The following is a 13,724-nucleotide window of genomic DNA, read 5'->3' as shown; positions in this document are numbered from 1 at the left end:
TATACATAATAGGTTTGAGATAATTATTTGATTTCATAATGGAAATGTTTCCTAGGAATATGGAGATGTTGGATGAGAACTCAGAGGGGGTAGTCATGATAAGAAAGATCCATTTAAAAGTAATTCACATGAAGATGATGGATGGAGTCAAAGAAGGGGACAGGATTTCCAAGGGTGGGAGATCCTAGAGAACAAAGAGCAGAGAGGTAAGGACTCAGCCTCAAGATATGCCCATATTTAGGGGGATAAAGGAGGAAGAAGAACTTGCAAAGGAGCCAGAGAAGTATTGATCAGAGAAATAGAGTCATAGAAGCCAGAGGAGGTCATTTTAAGAATAACAGAATCTTAGAGGCTGGAAAGGACCTTGGAATTTATCTAGTCCAATGCATTTAACAGGTGAAGAAATGGGAAAATGTTAACTATAATTTATTAAGTAACTACTATGTGAGAGCCGCTATGCTAGGTGTATCTGGGACAGCCCCTTCATTTCACAGAGAAGAAACACCAACAGAGAAACAGAGATATTAAATTACTAATCAAACTAAGGCTATATCACTAGTTAGTGACAGAATACAGACTAGAAACCATATCTTTTAAATCCCACTTCAATGTTGTTCCCATTAATCCAGGAAGGGGAAGGTGATCATCAGTGGCAAATGAATGAGATGAAAGGTAAAAGATAGGAGATGGCATTTGGAGGATCCCCTAGTAACCCCTAAAAACAAATTTCAGGGCCAGCTAGGTGATGCAGTGGATAAAGTACTGGCCTTGGATTCAGGAGGACCTGAGTTCAAATCCGATCACAGACAACTGACACTTACTAGCTGTGTGACCCTGGGCAAGTCACTTAACTCTCATTGCCCTGAAAAAAAAAAGAAACAACAAAAACCCCAAAACCAAACCCAAAACCAAAACCAAAACCAAAAAAAAACCCCAACAAAAAACTCCCAAATTTTCAGAAGAGGGGTTAGGACATATATTGAGCTGGAGGGGGTTAGGAATTAAAGAAGTCATGAAAAAAATGAGGCAGACTGTAGAGAAATGGTTATAGGAATGACCGTTTAAGAGAGCTGTCAGAAAAAAAGACAGGAGAAGAATTGTGTAGAAGCTTCAGAGAGGTCTGATGGTCAAGCAAAGATTATGTCTAGAGCATACGTTTGAACACAAACAGAAAGGGTTTGACTGAAAAGTACATGCTTCATAGGAAGAAGGAAGAATGAAGAGCATAAAAATCAAGAAGGAAGGAAGGATGATTAGCCTTTAGAAGGGGAATAAAAGATTCTCCTTAAAATTGTAAGGGAGAATGAAAGAATCCATGAAGAAATCCTTTCTGAGTAGCTAGGATGCTTATTAAGAAAACTAAATACAGAAACATGAGGGAAAAAAAAAATCACATAGTCACTGAGTTTTAGAACTCTAGTTGATTTTAAAGATCACCTGACCTGGGCCAATCTCTTAATTTCAAAAAGAAGACACACAATGACCTAGTAAAAGAGTTGGGCTTAGTATACATTTAATTTTTACCCATAGTCTACTTCTTTTTCAAATGCAGCACTCATGAATTGTCACAATTGCAATGGCCAGAGTTCTTCCACAATATTCTCTTCATTGAGATTTTTTCTTCCTCTCTAAAGGACTTTATTTGTCCATGAATAAATAGAGAATTGAAACGAATATTTGCAGACTATGTTTCCCTTTATAGATTTTTGAAACAGAGTACAACTTACAGATTAACCTGATCACACTACCAGAAAACCAGCAGATACCTCCAAGAGGTCTTAAATGTCCTGTTTACCTCAGGTTTTGATACAAAGAGCCTTTCATAATTTTGAAGAGGTATGTGCAAGTCGTAAAGAGTTATGCAGACCCGTTACGAAGGAATGTTTTTTCTTAGACAGATAAGGATCAGGTTAGTATTAGTGGTGCCAGCAATAAGATAAAATTTCACTTCAAAACTAGAGCTATGTTGATCTACCTATATTAATTACATGTAGCCATTTACAGTGGCCGGGGTCAGCCAACTAAGCTGATGGAATGACTTTGCTGCCATCTTAAAAATTTGGTTATACTTAACTACAAGGCATTTAGCAATTACTACTTGCTTTCCCTCCTCCTCCAAAAACTGTTCATGTAGTAACAGAATGGGTGCTTGTTGACAGAACACTCTCTTTTTTAGTAAGAGAAAAAAACAAAAGTACACAAATTTGGGAAAGGCAGACTCTGTCAAGAAAATGGTATTTGATCAAGGATGAGAAATAACTCCAAATTTCATCAGTGCATGGAAGCTCTTTTAATTGTTCCTTTTCAATTTTGCATATTTATTTTTCATGGTTGGAAAACTGCCACTTAAGAAGCAAAATGACTTTCATAAGGACTTTGTGTTTTCACTATCTAATAATTTTGAATGTAATCATTTTCAAAATGGAAATTGACTATGATTTATCTTTGGTCAGATCTGAAATTCTCTTTGGGAGACTGAAAATTAATTTGAAGATTTTTTTTTTATCCAGAGAATCCTTTATGTACATCATGGTAGAAGAGGACATCTTATCATGGTGTTTTAAAATACATGTGTATAAGTATACATATATAAAATTTCTATTTTCATTTTTATTTTTGTACTCATCACTCTTTTTTGTTTTTTTATTTTGTTTTTTGACAGGGCAATGAGGGATAAGTGACTTGCCCAGGGTCACACAGCTAGTAAATGTCCGGATTTGTACTCAGGTCCTTCTGAATCCAGGGCCGGTACTTTAGTCACTGTGCCACCTAGCTGCCTCCATACTCATCACTCTTTTTTTTTTTTTTTTTTAGTGAGGCAATTGGGGTTAAGTGACTTGCCCAGGTTCACACAGCTAGTAAGTGTTAAGTGTCTGAGGCCAGATTTGAACTCAGGTCCTCCTGACTCCAGGGCCAGTGCTCTATCCACTGCGCCATCTAGCTGCCCCCATACTCATCACTCTTAATCAAAACTTTCAAGCCAATGAAAAAAAAGTAAAATTTAAAAATGAAAAATAGTAATTCTACATCAAAGGCTGTAACACCAAATCCACACTGGTAACAGCATAGACTGTATTGTGAAGTCCTTGACCAATTAGTGTCCCACTACCCTCACACAAGGTAGTGGCTAAGTTGTGAACCATCTGTTTAAATTCCTAACCTTAATAAGACACATGAATGTTTGAAAACACAGCTCATTGGCTCCAAAAGAAGTATCTTTGCTTCTCTGGTGATTCAAAGTCAACACATAAAAAAAAATAAACAAATAAAAAACAAAACAAGCAAACAATCCAACCAGCCCTGATCTCTATTGCTCTGAACAAATTTCCTTCACTGGTTTTTCTGCTTAATGATTTTTTTTCTTTTCTTCAAAAGGTATAAACATAATAATAAAAATCTAAATAATCTCCTTTGGCTTCAGGAGGATTCACCCAGAAGAAGACTTATAATGTCAGTTTAAAAAGTGACCAAAATTAGGATTCTGCACCACCTGAAGTGAGTAGCCATTTAATTACTATTAATAAGTATTCTCAATATTGAGAAGCAGCATGAATAGAAATCTATCCTTAGAGTGGGAGCAGTCAGGTGGTACAGTGGATAAAGTACTGGTACTGGAGTCAAGAGGATGTGAATTAAAATCTCATCTTAAAATACTTACTATCTGTGTGACCACAGACAAGTCACTTAACCCAATTGCTTTACTACATCCAGGGCCATCTCCAGTCATACTGATGTATATCTTGCTACTGCACCTAGATGGCTCTAGGGGAGAGAGTGAGGTTGGTGACCTTGCACAACCCTGCCTCACTTAAATCCAATTCTGTGCAAATCATGACAATCACCCAGATGTCATGGTCAAGGACAAATAACAATTACAAACAAACAAATCCTTAGAGTCAGTAATCATAGAGCTTAAGCCTTATCTTAAAGGATAGGAGGACCTTATGCAGGTATTGAACCATTTCTCTTCTTTAAGCATCTAAACTATGTTCCAAATGAATTGCTAAAATGCACTGGTGGGAGGAGTTCCAAAAACTAATTAAGTCATAGGTTAGGACCCAAAAAGCTTTTATTTAATCAAGACTCTTACTATGTTCTGGACATTGTGCTAAGTAATGAAGGGATAGAAGAGATGCAAAACCAGTATATTTCTCAAGGAGCTAATATTCTTATGGATGGAATAATATGCAAATAACTATGCACCTATGAAATATATCAAATGTAAATGAAAGTAATATTAAAGGGAGGGCACTAGCAGTGCTAAGAACCAGGAAAAGCCTGTGGTGGTATTTGAGTTGAGACTTGAAGTTAGCCACTGAAGCCAAAAGGTTAAAGAGAAAAGAGAGAGAGCATTGCAGGAATTGGGGGGCAACCATGGAAAAATTGCAAAGTAGGGAAATAAAGCATTGGGTACAAGTAACATCAAGAAGGTCAGAGTGGCTAAATTGTCAAGTATATGATGGGAATAAAGTATAAGAAGACTAGAAAGATAGGAAGAGGTCGGGTTGTGAAAGCCTTTAAAAGTCAAAGAGAAGATGGCATATTTTATCTAGGAGGTAAAAGGAATCACTGGATCTTATTGGGAAATGTGTTGATATGTTAAGAGCTGTGCTTTGGGAAGATCATTCTGGCTGTTGAATGGAGGTTGGACTGACGAGAGCAGTCAAGTAGAGAATATTGAGGTATGGATACCAACCAGAAGGCTATACTAACTAATTTGAACGTGAGGTGATGAAAGTCTTCACTCTTGTAGTGTCTGTGTTGAGAGAAATGTTTTTTTTCTATTATATTATTATTTAAATTAAGATGGATGGTTTTTCTATTTCCTTTCTTTTTACTTTTCTTGTTTTGTTTATTTAGAATTTTATTTTTCCAAATTACATGTAAAACCAAATTTTTACATCAATTTTTTATAACTTTGTGTTCTAACTTCTCTTTCTTTCTCCTCCCCCCACTCCCCACCCAAGAACTCAAGAGATTCAAAGTAAGTTATACATGAGTAGTCATGCAAAACATTAGCCAGGTTGTGAATCTATTTTCTTTCATTTATTCTTGATACTTTCTTTTCAATCATTGAATTAAGATTGAGGATTTTTTTTTCCTTTCTATTTCCTCACTCAGGCACCAGCCATTGCAAGTCATTCAGTCTTTGAGGAACATTGATAATAGATAAAATTCCACATATTTTCAGAGTACATGCTCCACAATCTTGGGCAGGACCCTACCCAACTAGAAGTTCTTACTTCTAATTAAAGTGTAAATAGAATCCAGTGTAGGTAAGTTTTTGCCCCAAGAAAATGAACCCCTATCCTTGGCACCCTCCATTAGAATTTAAGATGACCCAGCTTATGAAGGAGAAAACCAGCCAAAGTGGTCTGTGTAGAGATGGATTCATTTGTCCAAATTTCTTGGAGAAGTTGAGTCTCATGATCAAGTCACATTCTAAGCAGGAAGAGTGGAAGACTTTTAACCCACCTCCTCATTAATTGTTCACCAACCAGGTGACAGGGGTACCTCCTTTTACAAAGATATTGAAGTTTTGATTACTGAGAGAGATCACTGACTATCAACTTATTGATTATTTGTTAGCCTAATTAATAAATTGATTATTAATGGTATAGAAACTTTCCCTAGGGCTTATCATACATCACAGTGTAGATGGAGACAAAAGATATTTGAGAGATATGAAGGTAAGAATAACAAGACCACAAAAAATTGGATGTGAGGTATGAGTACAAGTGGAGAATTTATGATGGCACCAGTGTTGTAGCCTGTCTGATTGGAAAAAAAAAAACAAAAAAGATGGTAACTTTGATATTATGAGGGAAATTCAGAAGAAGATAGAATCAGGGAATGGGGAAGATAATGAATTCTGTTTTGGAGATATTAAGTTTGGAATGCCTATGAGACATTCATTTTGAAATTTCCAAAAGCTAGTCAGTGATAGGAAAATGGAGATCTAGAGAGAGGCTAGGGTTAGATAAATAGATCTAGGAATTATCTGTATAAAGGTGATTATTGAATCTATTAGAGCTGATAATAGAATAAAGAAAGAAGAGATTAAGTCCTAAGACAGCTTTGGGAGATACCTACAATTAATAGGCATTGCCCAGAGGAAAATGTGGTCAAGATAGAGAAGAGGATGAACAAAAGAGAACAAATGATATAAAAACCTAGAGAAAAGAGAATATCAAGGAGAAGAGAGTGATCAACAGTGTCAAAGGCTGGAGAGAGATCAAGAAGGATAAGGAATCAGGGGGAAAACACATTAAATTTGGCTATTAAGAGATCACCGATAATGTTGGAAAGATCTTTTCACCTGAATGATGAAATCAGAAGCCAGATATGGAGGGTTTAGATGCAAATAAAAGGAGCAGTGGAGGCACCAATTATAGACATCTTTCTCAAAGAACTTAGCCAGGAAAAAGAGAAGAGATATGGAAATGTAGCTAGCAGGGATTAGTGAGCCAGAGAAACAAACACCCAAGTCTATAATGGAATGTAGACTTCTATATGGTAGATAAAAGAAATCATTAAGGTGAAGATCAAAAATGGGAATCCACATCTTTCTTTTTCTACCTTCCTTCCTTTCCTATTCTTCCTTCCTTTCTCCCTCCCTTCTTTCCTTCCCTCCTTTTTAGTATTTGATTTAGACCTGTGATTGAATTGATATATGGGTACCCTTTTTCATGAGGAAACTCCATTAACGACTCTTCTCCAGCTTGGAGATTTGGGGAGTTGATTGAGGACACTGAGATGTTAAGTAACTTGACTAAGGTGAATCAACCAACACATAAGAGATGTGTGAGTCAAACCAAAGTTTTTCTGGCTCCAAAGCCAGCCCCCTCTGCACTTGTTTATGTTGCTCTTAAATTTTCAATATTTCTGTGTTGCCATCTATTTTATTGCACTGAGATTATCTCTCTTCAGAGAGAATTATATTAGGACCCATGACAATCTTATCAACATGATAACAATGATAACATGATAACAATCTATCAACAATAGAAATTTTTATCCATACATACTTTTCAGAGGCTTTAGGACTATGTAGAATCAGTTATTACAACTTATCTATATTATTGTGTCCAAAGAAATAATTTCATAAAATTTCCCAGAAATGACCTTGGAAACAATCTATCATATGGTACTTGGATCAGTTTCCTCAGACACTAGTCCTCAGATGTATGAAACAGAACATAAGTCAATTATTAGGTGAAATATAAAGGAGGTTGTATTCCTTTTTCATTTTATTTGAATGAACATTAATGCAATTGTCATATAAATCCCTCTTTTTTATGTATAGCCTCCATAGCTGGTGTTTCAGAAAAAACAAAGAAATATTAATCCCTCAAATTGCCTGGTTATGTTCTAAATCTCATTAAAATGTATGAGCCAAATGTGAGATTCATCAATGAAATATGTAGTTAAAGGTGATTTCACATTATTTTTTAAAATTGTAACCATAATCTATGATATCTGGAGACAATGGTTAACATAAAGAACTCAAGGAGTATGGTAAGGATAGCCTCTGTTAATTTTTTGAAAGCTTCCTTGTCACATTATAAAATGTGATTACTTTTCAAATTCTTCATTTTTTTATACCTGGATTGCAATAATTTGCTGAAGGAGAAATACTGTGTTAAAGATTAATATTAATTTTTTTGATTTGTTGATAATTCTTTATATGTCATAATAAAACATTGCTAGCTTAATAGGAAGAGTAAAGAACGTGCTAGTCTGTTTTTAGTGTTATGTCTTATGAAAAGAAAAAAAATATTATTTCATCAGGGTCATCACCCTAAGTGAACTAATCATAACTCTCACTACCTAGAAATCATGGAAGATTGGAATAATTGATCACAGAAACTATCATTGGACTTAAGTTTCTTCTTCTTCTCCTAGAACAAGTTGCAAATTTCTCAAACCTGTAACAAAAGAGACGACAACAATCAATTATATACTTGCTTGAAAATTTGCAACGACTGATTCCATGGTATCTAAAATACAGGAAGGTAGGATTTATATTCATGAGATGTTATTCAACAAATATCCATGAGAATATGATTTTCTACTAATGGAACTTCCTTGTGCACAATGGGGTCTAAATCAGTGTTTGTTGAACAAACATAGATTGTTACAGCATCTCAATGTTTTAAACATCTCAAAACAACTCTCAATGTACCATGTTTCCTTTTATTTTAGATGTCTAATTTTCATGGTGAAGTCATATCTTTGCAATATTTGAATTTGTATTCTTCCCAAGAACATTTTAATTATTATCAATTGCATCATCCAGCAGGGAAAATATAGAAAATTGGTTAAGTAGAAATCATTTAGCTGAATCCTTTCATTTTGTAATGAAATTCAGAGAGAATTTATGATTTTGACAAAGTCATAGGCAGTGGGGCCCCAAATCTGAAATTAGATCTTTTGTGCCAATCTATGGAGTTTATTACATTTTGGGTTTTATATGACAAGCAGTAGAGGAACATGGAAGACTTCTGAAGAGAGGCACATCATGATCAGATCTGAACATACCAAAGTTTCATCTGGACAGGGGTGTGAAAGATGAGCTCATTTAGAAGCCTGTTAAAAAGGCAGGTAGTAATAAGGTATGATACTAAGGTTGTGGAAATGGAATTATAAGGGAATAGTTAAAGAAATTAAAGAAATGTTTTAAAAGTAGAATTGCCAACTATGTGCAAAGTTAAGGGAAAGAGAACAGTAATAAATTATATTGAGGTTTTGAGCATGATTGGTACCAATAACAGATTTATAATATCTAAAAGGAGTCAGTTTAGGAGAAAAGATAGACTCATTTTGTTCAAAAGAGGAATTTTTAATGTGCTGTTAAGCCATAGAGATAGGGCTGCCTACTAGGCAGTTGTAAATAGAGTTTGCAGCAGAAAAATGCAGATTATGTATGTAGATTCCAGAAATCATTAGGAGATCATTATACCAAGGGAATTGCATCTGGACTAAGAAACAGGTCAAAAGAATGAAAATTCAAACAAAAGATGAGGAAATGATACTTGAATCTATAACTTTGGATGAGATTGGCAAAGAAGAAAATTTGGGAGAAGTCATAGCATAAGTCCAGATAGTGAGAAAGGCCTGAGTAGTAGAAAGTTACACAGGACAGAAGTTTCAATTCAATGAAATAAATATTTCTTAGGTATCTACAATGTAGAAGTCAAAAAAGGTGTCAGTCCATGTTGGTAGTAGGTGTTTTCTTATTTGGCAGTTCCTTATATAATATTACTGAAATAACATTGATCTCTATGATCAATGCATTGAGCTAAATGCCAAGTGCTGGGACTCCAACGAGTTTATATTCAGCACCATTTGCATGGAAGTATTTCACAAGATAATTTGAATTAGGAAAGAATTTTGAAGAAAACAACCCAAAGGTATTTAAGCGCAGTCTTAAGAAGATAAAGGATTTGGAAAGTGACAGAGAGTGTGTTTCAGACATGGTAGAGAACTTGTATGAAAGCACAGAGACCAGAAGTGGAATGATGAATTCAAAGAACTGCTAACTAACTGTTCAGTTTGTTTGGAAGGAAGAATATCCCCCAACAATGGAGAGTTTAGTGTGGCCAGATTGGTAGGAAGATAACTTGTAGAAAGCTGTCACAGAAACTAAGGGAAAAGATAAGATCCAGGAAAATGAGCTGGTAGGTGGTATCAAAAATTTCAGAGTGATCAAAGAGGAGAAGGGCCTAGAAATGCTGTTACATTTTGCAATAAAAAAAACGATTTTGAGAACTAGGTCTTCCAAGTCTCAGAAACCTCAGGAAAGCCGAGAAACCTTAGAAAACTTTCCTATTTGGCCATCTGTTTTCTGATCCTTTGCAACTTTTGGGAAAGATATTTAATTAGAGTTGTTGAATTCAAAGCCATATCACAAAGGATTAATACTGAATCAGTGGTGAAGAAGATGAGATACTGAATGTATAGGATTCATGCTAGGAGCTTGGCAGTGAAAGGATTGGATATGGAATGATGACTTAAGGATCTGGTAATATCTATCACATGATTCAAGATTTAGAGCTGAAAGAGATCTGCTTCAGTCTTCTTCAAATGGAAGGGGAATGAGGATATGGAGATCCAGAGAGTCAAAGTTACTTGACTAAGACCACATGGACCAAGCAAAAGTATTCTTAAGAAGGAAGTAGCTGAGAAGCTAATTATAAGAACAAATGAGAGATGAGATTGAATTACAGATGAGTCAAATTCTTGGAGGAGTTTGTCATCAAAGGCAGAAGTATGGGAGTTAAGTTTGGCAAAGTTTAAGAATGTGAACATGAAAGCAATCTGGAATGATGCCCAAAGAGTTATAAAACGTTGTATGCCCTTTGACCTGGCAACTCAACTATTAGTTCAGTTTCCCAAGGTGACTAGGGACAAAGTTAAAAAACCTATATGTCCTAAATCAATTATAGCAGGACTATTTGTGGTCACAAAGAACTAGAAATTGAGAGGTTGCCCATAAATTGTAGAATGGCTAAAGAGGTTTTGAAATCTGATTATGATGAAATATTACTGTGATGTAAGAAATGATGAGCAGGTTGATTTTAGAAAAACATGGAAAAACTTGCATGAAATAATGAAGAGGAAAATGAGCAGAACCAAGAAAATGTTGTATACAGTAACAGCAATCTTGTTTGAAAAATAAATGTGAATGACCAAACTCTTCTGAGTGTTATAAATATTCGGATTAAAGGGCCTATGAAGGAAGATGCTATTCACCTTCAGAGAAAGAACTGATAAATAGAAGTATGTATATTATTATTTTACACACACACACACACACACACACACACACACACACACACACACACAGATATACATGTTTATGTCAAATAGTTGCCTTCTCTAGTATGGGGTGGGGAGAGAGAGAGAGAGCACAAAATTTAAAATTGAACCAAAATTAATAAAATTAAATTTTAAAAAGAGGATAAACAGTGACTGATCCTGCAGAGTTAAAAGAAGATGTGGAGGAAGAAAGGATTATACATTAATTTTATATTGGAATTTATTGTTGTTTATTATGGGGGACACTGTAAAGAAAATGGAAAATGATGGAATGCAGGCAGCAACCCAGCTGAACTCTCCCTTCTTTTTTTTCCCCCAAAGAATTTTAACTCCTCAAATCAAATTTTGGAGCAGCAGAGCCAAACAGAGTGAGGAGTTTTTTTTTCCAGCCTAAGACAATTTAAGAGGTCTGCAGGAGAGGTCTGTGACATTGGGCTGGTAGCCCACCTGGACCTTTGCAGTAGCACCATCTGTGGGCTTTGGAGATGGTTTCAAATAGCAGCAGCAGCTTCAGGAACCCTCAGCCCAGAGAAAGTAAAGAGTTTGGAGAGGAAGAGATTATAGGGGATCTATTGCTGCCACTGGAGGCAACAGCCACTGATTGGCTATTCTATTTCCCATAAGCAGTTTTAGATCATAATCCCAGGTTAAGAGGAGCTCTAGCACTTGTAGCTGCATGAGAGCAGGGTATCTGATTATAGTCCTGGGGTCAATAGGAGTACTAGCACTTGTGGTTGCAGGGGAGCAGGAAACTACCTTGGGTAAAGATAGACTAAGAAAGCTGTGAACATACCTCTTCCTGGATCACCTTGGTAGCACCAAAAACTTGCAGACATTGAGAACTAGCTCTAAAACCAACAGCACAAAAATAGCCTGAAGCTTGAAACAGTGCCTCCCCAACCCCAGGTGAACAGAATCCAACTTTAGCATAAAGTTCAACATCAAAAAATAGGCTGGGAAAATGAGCAAACAACAAAAATATGAACTTGAACATAAAAAAGCTACTATATTGGAAGGAAAGACCAAGACATAAAATTGGTTAATTGGACCCAAGTCCAACAAGAATTCCTGGGAAACTTAAAGATAGAGATGCATATTGAAAGAAAAATTAGGAAAAGAAATTAGAGTGATGGAAGAAAATTATGAAAATGTTGGTAAAAGAGGCACAAAAATACTGAATTGGCCTAATGATAAGAGAGGTATACCAATTCAATGAAGAAAAGAACTCCTTAAAAAGCAGAATTGGTCAAATGGAAAATGAGGTATAAAACCTTACTGAAGAAAATAATTCTTTTTTTTTTTTTTTTTTAGTGAGGCAATTGGGGTTAAGTGACTTGCCCAGGGTCACACAGCTAGTTAAGTATTAAGTGTCTGAGGCTGGATTTGAACTCAGGTACTCCTGACTCCAGGGCCGGTGCTCTATCCACTGCGCCATCTAGCTGCCCTGAAGAAAATAATTCTTTAAAAATTAGAATTAGACAAGTGGAAGCTAATGTCTCCACAAGACATCAAGAAACAATAAAACAAAATCAAAGTAATGAAAAAAAGAAAAGATCAAATATATTGATATCAAATATCAAATAGTTGACTTGGAAAATAAATCAAGAAGAGAAAATTTAAGAATTGTGGAATTACCTAAAAGTCATGATAAAAAAGGGCCTAGACATCATCCTTAAAGAAATTATAAAGGAAAACTGCCCTGATATCTTAGATCCAGAGAGTAAAGTAGACATTGAAAGAATCCACTAGTCACTTCCTAAAAGAGATCTGAAAATGAAAACTCTCAAAAATATTGTAGTCAAATTCCAGAGCTCACAAGTTAAGGAGAAAATATTGCAAGCAGTTAGAAGCAATTCAAATAATGATGGAGCCATAGTCAGGATAACAAAAAAGTTAACAGCTTCTATGTTAAAGGAGCAGAAAGCTTGGAATATGTTATTCCAGAAAGCAAAGGAGCTAGGATTACAATCAAGAATAACCTATCTGGCAAAACTGAGTATAATCCTTCAGGGGGGAAAATGGATATTTAATTAAATAGAGGATGCTTAAGCATTCCTGATGAAAACATAAGAGCAGAATAGGAGATTTGATATACAAATGTCAAAACTCAAGAAAAGGATAAAAAGGCAAACATGAAAGAGAAATCATAAGGAACTTGGTTGAATTTTATATTCCTATGAGGAAGGATGATACATTGAACTCTTAAGAACTTTATCATTATCAGGGCAGTTAGTAGGAGTCTACATAGAAAGAGGGCAAGAACATGAGTTGATTGTGTTGGAATGCCCCCCCCCAAGGGGAAAAAAAAGAAAATGGAGTGAGAAAGATGAATGTACTGAGAAAAAGGAGAAAGGGAGAGGTAGAATGGAGAAAATTTCCTGACATAAAAGTGACAGTCAAGGAAAAGATTTTATAGCAGAGGGGAAGATGGAGGGGGGGCGGTGTAAGTGGGAAGCAATGTTTGGACCTCAGTCTCACCAGAATTGGTTCAAAGTAGGAAGAATACACACACACACACACATACAATCAGTTGGGTATAGGAACTAGTCTTACTCAGTAGGGAAATAGGAGGGAAAGGGAATAAGAGATGGAGAGGATGATAAAAGGGAAGGCAGATAAAGAGAGCAAAACAGACTTTGGAGAAGGGAGAGGATAAAAAGAGAGAAAGGACAGACAGAAGAAAATGAGATGGGGGAATAAAGAGTAATCATATCTACAAATATGAATAGGATAAACTCACCCATAAAATGGAAGAAGAGTTTTCCATTTCCCAGAGTCAGGAGAGGTCATGTGTAGCTCAAGGTCTTCATACCCTTCAACCCTTTTCCTTGCCCTCCCCTCCCTCCTCTTGGCTGACTAACTTCCCAGGGCCCTGTGTGTGCTTGCATGGGGCTATGTGAGGG

The sequence above is a fragment of the Dromiciops gliroides genome, chromosome 6 (genome assembly GCF_019393635.1).
Source record: "Dromiciops gliroides isolate mDroGli1 chromosome 6, mDroGli1.pri, whole genome shotgun sequence".
NCBI lineage: Eukaryota > Metazoa > Chordata > Mammalia > Microbiotheria > Microbiotheriidae > Dromiciops > Dromiciops gliroides.
Note: the sequence above shows the minus strand (reverse complement) of the source record.